This window comes from Diadema antillarum, unplaced genomic scaffold (genome assembly GCF_040938485.1).
Source record: "Diadema antillarum isolate AM-2024a unplaced genomic scaffold, OU_Dant_1.0 seq00001503_RagTag, whole genome shotgun sequence".
Taxonomy (NCBI): domain Eukaryota; kingdom Metazoa; phylum Echinodermata; class Echinoidea; order Diadematoida; family Diadematidae; genus Diadema; species Diadema antillarum.
Genome location: NW_027272237.1, coordinates 222866 through 228881, shown reverse-complemented (window position 1 = coordinate 228881; position 6016 = coordinate 222866).

The following is a 6016-nucleotide window of genomic DNA, read 5'->3' as shown; positions in this document are numbered from 1 at the left end:
GCAGACGTACGATTGTCAGCCGCAATTTTGTTTGATTATTCATCCGCCCTGGATGGCATATAAAGAACAAATGAACAAGGATCGAATCAGAGACTGACGCTAACAATAAGATACGACTATTATGAGCAAATCAAATAATAAGTCTGTAGACCTGGAGGATACCTATGCAATTACGTCACTTTAACTACAAAGACTTTCAGAATATTTTAGAATATCTGTCTCTATCGATGCTTTCTTCTCGCTACGTGACAATAAATATTCACCGCAAATCGCTATAAGACCAGACATATGAATACGGAAAGCATAATGTGTCACGCTATTCAATTTAGAGGCCAAATTTACTACACTATATACTCATTTTGAAGTTGGAATTTGTAGTGAATATAGGTGTGTGGGGATTATCATTATTTTGTGGTGTGTCAAGGACAGTTGTGCTCCCTGAAGAATGCGACAGTTAGCAGATATTCCTTGATGTCCTTTGCTGATATTGTCTGCATATATATAGCTATATATATATATATATATATATATATATATATATATATATATATAAGGTGCTGTAAACGAAGTATTTCACAAAGGACTATAGATACGATAGTTTATATCGATATGACGTGACTAGAATCTCAGTGATATAGTTACCAATTGTGGCGCGTTACAGTATACTGTGGTACGTATTTAGGCTATGCGTAACGTATACGTGTTGCGTAAATAATGTTGCTTACAAAATGGGGGTAAAAGGGTGAAATAGTACATGATCACAAGTAAGCTGCATTAAGCAGAGTACATACCTTCAAAATTATTTATATTCATTGAATGAAATATGATTCCATTTGGAATTCTCAATAAACAACACCGTGGAACTCTACTCCCTTACAGATAGGCCTATCCGCCAAGCCCATTGAAAATATCTATCAAGAAAGTTGACAGAAACATACTCGCTTTGCAAAAAAGAAAAAGAAAAAAGAAGAAGTTTCTCTATTTGCAGAGCGTTGTAACCTTTCTTTGAAAGTCAAACTTTATGTTCTTATCTTGGCATAGGCTTGTCTGGTTGTTCTGTCTATTTGAGTCTTCCATGTCTCTTGTAGGAAAAGTCGATTTGATGTGGCATTATGTGATTGTAAGACACTATTATAAAATACATCACTGCCTATTAGGGGTTATATAAGTACAATGTCATTACTAAACAGATTGAGACAGTAAATCGAAAGCCTGTTTGTTGGTAACGTTGAAGTCTCTGGGCATGTTGATATAAGACGGTCCTTAACAAGCTGAGCAGCGTATACCATATCTCGCAGTCAGTAAAAAACAACAAAAAATACTTTAGGAAAAGAAAGAAACAAAGAAAAGTGTTTCTTTGATCGGAAAGGCAGAGTGTCTCTTTAGATAAATGCTATTCCGAGAAGCTGACGTGTCGTCATTAGGATGCACATTCCAAGACTGAATGCATAAAAAAAAAGAAAAAGAAGAAATGAAAGATATGGTCCTTTTGTTTTTCTTCCAAAATATCGCATCATATTCAACCCACGAGGAGGCAACGGTAGTCGCGAAATAATGACTTTACGCTATCATTTACAATCATGACACATTCGCCGGACGCAAAAGCTCAAGACAGAACAAAAATTACTGACAAAATCAAAGGCAAAGTGGAACAAAATTACACAAAAAAAAACATAAACAAAACGAAACCGCGAGAGAGGCTTCGAGACAGCCAGCAAGCGGTAAGCAAAGTGGGGGAGTATACAATGCCCGCGGCTGGGGCGTCGAGTCCGTGACAAAATGGCCAACCGCAGAAGGGGGAGGGGTCGAAGAAGCAGGGCTGAGGTTTCGGGCGTTAATTGAGCTCCTTGTTTGGTTGAAAAGCAGAGTGTGATCCGCCGTGACATCGACCTCAAGACACTCACCTCACCAACCAGCTGAGGTGGAAGAGAATGGAGTTACTGTTTGTCAGACGTCACTAAAAATAATGATGATGATGATAATAACACTGAGATGTGTTCCCCTTGTTTTCGACATCTTTCCACGATGACACATAGTTTTACAACATTAATACAAAATATGGAAAACATGTATTGTATTGCAAAAACCTCCCCTCCCCCTTTAACTCTATTGTCCTCACACATTATAATGTACATTGGATAATAGATTATTGCATGCACTTGAAAGGTTTCGTCGTAAAATGTCATCAGATATATAGAACAAAACAAAATCTTTTCCAGTGATACCTAACTTGAAACATAACACGGAATATTCTTATTATGTTTCTAAATATCCCTTGTTTTCTTATCATTTTCTTTTTTTTTCTTTTTTACAACTTTAATCACGAATATCACAACTTAACAAATTCCCCAGCGATTAATTTTCTTTTAACAAAAATATTTGCCCCGGAAGTCATCACAAACCCCTCAGGAAGTGAAAACAGAGCATTCAAGATACTCTCGATTCGTAAGTGCAAGGCATAAGAGGTGAACTAAAGTGGTTGTATTTGTTTATTTGTTTGTTTGCTGGCTTGCTTGTTTTCTGGTTTAGTTTTTTGCGCATGACAGGGACTAGGGTTCGAACCATACGGCGACACATATTTCATTTCATTTTCATTTCATTTCATTTTATTTCCACATCCAGATAAAAAGCATACAAGGAAAACATGGACAAGGAATACAGGAACAATACATACACAGTAGAACATTGGAACAATACAGGAAAATGTTCAACTTACAACAATTCCACACCAGACAAACGCAACATATGCCCTTGAGTATGCAAGATGTTCTTTCTACCATCCTTCTTTCACTCTGTAGTCTATACACGTGCAGATGGGTAACTGGTATAGAATTCAGGTGGTTGGATTTTAACACATTTGCGCGACAGCCCGAGTTGGCTGTGGCCCATGAAGAGCAAAGTGGGTGCAATGTAGGTGTGGGATTCGATTCAAGTGCATATATGACCTGGTAACATGTCGCGAAATGTTCTGAGCCCCCGCGTCATGTTAGAAAGGCGCTATATAGATTTCACTTGTACTTCAATGTTATTGTAAATTCTAGTCCCACTTTTTTCTGTGTATGTGTTTCTGTTTGTTTGTTTGTTTGTTTGTTTTTCTCAGTGTTGTTGTTCTGGGATTTCATTTATGGGTATGGAAATGAGATTAGTATCACAATCATGTCAATTAGGATATAGGACTGTTCTCCGGTGTAAAAGAACTGTTAGCACTTCTTTTTCTATAAACAACATCAATTATGCATACGTCGAAGACAATGATATAATGATAACTGATGATAGAAATAGAAGCATTCATTTCACGATGTCATTAGTTGCCATGGCAACAATGCATGATATATTTCGCTACTTCCACCCTGCGTAAAAAGGGGAAAATATAAACTTCTTGTGAGTCAGCCTGTACGTGTATTTGCGCGCCCCTGTGTCTTACTATGCTTGTATTTTTGTTTGTTGTTTTTTTTTTTTTTGAGCAGGAAAAAAATTAAATCGTGGGCTGAGAAAAAAAAAAACACCGAAATTTCTTAGTCGCAAATGGATGAATCATATTATTATAATCTCCTTCTTCTGCAAATTGACGATGAGGTCATCCATAGCGTTTCTTCTCCCCCACGAAGCATGCGCGATGGGGGCGGGGGAGGGGGCTGGCGGGCGTAGAATCCGATACATCAATATTGCGAGCAGACGGTGACAGAAAACGCGCTTTTAGTCAGAGCAAATAGTATGGGGAATCGGTTAACAAACCGCCCCATTCACGTCTCGTCGGAGAGGGGGAAAAAGCGCTATAGTTGGTTGGCGGAAGCGAGGGGGCGGAGCTCGAAATGGTGACCGATAGCACGCGAGATCTCAATCTACTGTTGACCGATCTCTTCTAAGCCCGATCACACGGCTGTACTTCACATGAAAGACTTTCATCTCTATTTGTCCTTTTTTTTCTGTCTCTCTGTGTTTCTGTCTTTCTATTCTCCCCTACCTTTCCCCCTTTTGTTTGTTCTTGCTCCTCGTAAAGTCATCTGTACCTCTCCTTCTGTCCCTCCCCCTCTTTCTTTTTTTTTCTGTTTATGGCATAGCTATATTGGTGAATGTATTCTATAGTATCTTTTCTACGCCAACTATTCTGGAGAAATTTGTTCTGTCAAGAATATTATCATTGAAAGGTTTTTTAAAAGGAAGCCAAAAGAGTCACTCAAAGATCTTTTATTTTCTTGTATTTGTGTATGTGTTTCATATGTGTGTGTGTGTGTGTGTGCGTGTAAGCTTTGTGTTTTACCCACCAAGGAGATATTACGATAATTTTGTTAACACACACTACAAAATAAATTGCATATTATTCTTGTATAGTTATAATTACTATATTGCATCGTGTGATTTACATCAATTTTTACTGGTAGTGAAACACATATAATTATACACACACACGCACACACGCACACACACATTCAGATATGTGTGTGTGTGTGTGTGCGCGCGCGGACACAAAAGAATGAGTAAGCAAATAAAATGAATGGATACAAAGCATCACACGAAGATAGAGTCAAGAGAGAAATGTGCGAATGTCACGAAACCGTCACCACTGAAAATACACTCCTTTAGAAAAAAAGCGGGCATTTTCCATGCTTCACTGAATGATAATGAATTCAGCATCAGAAGAGATAACGTGATGAATAATTGATTGTTTCGTCAGAGTGACAGACTTTCTGCATTCGATGCAACTGTATAGCACCTACATGCAGAGCTGGAATCCCATTTTGTTACAAAACGAAGAAAAAGAGAAAACAAAATCAGGCCACCATGTATGATATTTCAACTCTTATCACATCAACCTTGTTCCCTCTTCTCTCAATCGCAAAATAGGGCATCCATTATTTTTCGTCAGTAGTAAGTAGGAACTGGTTTAGGGGCAGAAGGGGGGGTGGCTATATGTTGAGATGGCGCCAAGAAAGAAGTATCAATGTCTTGGCATACTTTACCCCCTGCTTTGCTTGACTGGCTTGGTCAATAGAGCTGATATGTCGAGAAGCGACACACAAAAACCCGTTTTTACTTCACGCTGTCATTTTCATTACGTCTTCTACATCTCGTGGCGTGTGAACCTGCCTATATTGCAAGAGCCACGGGATCTGTTCTCTTTACAGCGCTTTAAGGGAAGTGTTCGCATTTTTCTTCTTTTTTTTTGTGAAGGCCCTCCGCATTAACTAAATGTCACATTCGGTCATCATCCTTGTTGAAGTACCATGCGCCAAATTTGAGTTCTTCTAACAAAGCTGCTTGTTTTGAAAGAAAACTCAATAAGCAATTTCATTTTGAGGTGCAACGAACCGATCGTCGTGAGACTAAACTGTATCAAAAATAAAGTTCTCTGTTGCATAGTGTTTCGTACGACCAAGACTCAAACATCTGTTCAGCGATGGGTGGGCTGTCGCTTTAATCCTCGATTGGCCTGGCTTTCTACACACTCTTATACACTTCACATGGTGAGTTGTAAATGAGGTTTCCGCCCTTTAATGCATGAGCCCTCCTTCCACTCAATGAGCACACGACATGAATACATGCATAAAGGGGGACAGCAGTCTCCCAAGCGAGAGAATCCCTTACGGCCGAGTGTTGTCATTAAAGGCACCACTTGTCCCGGCAGTGTCCATCCCACTGGGTTCTGTTGGCGTGTTTGTTTGGTTGTTTGTTTGTATCTGAATTTAGTACTATACAGTAGGTTTGGAGTCCTTGCTTTTACTTGTTATATGAGCCACCCACTTCCGTCTCAAGAGCCAAATATGACACATCATTTTCTCAACAACAATAATAACAACCACAAATAAATCAATGATCACGTAAAATATCGTTCTCTGAGACGACATTTGATCCGTAATCTGACTTACCATAGGGCTCGTTAACATTACGTGCCTGGTATGATCAACTTCCGAGTATACTCCTCAGAGCACTGGCAGAGATCGCCCGTCCGCTGAGCTTGGAAGAACGGGGAAAAAACGACATCACGAGATTTTTTTTCCCTTCCTGCCGCGTATGC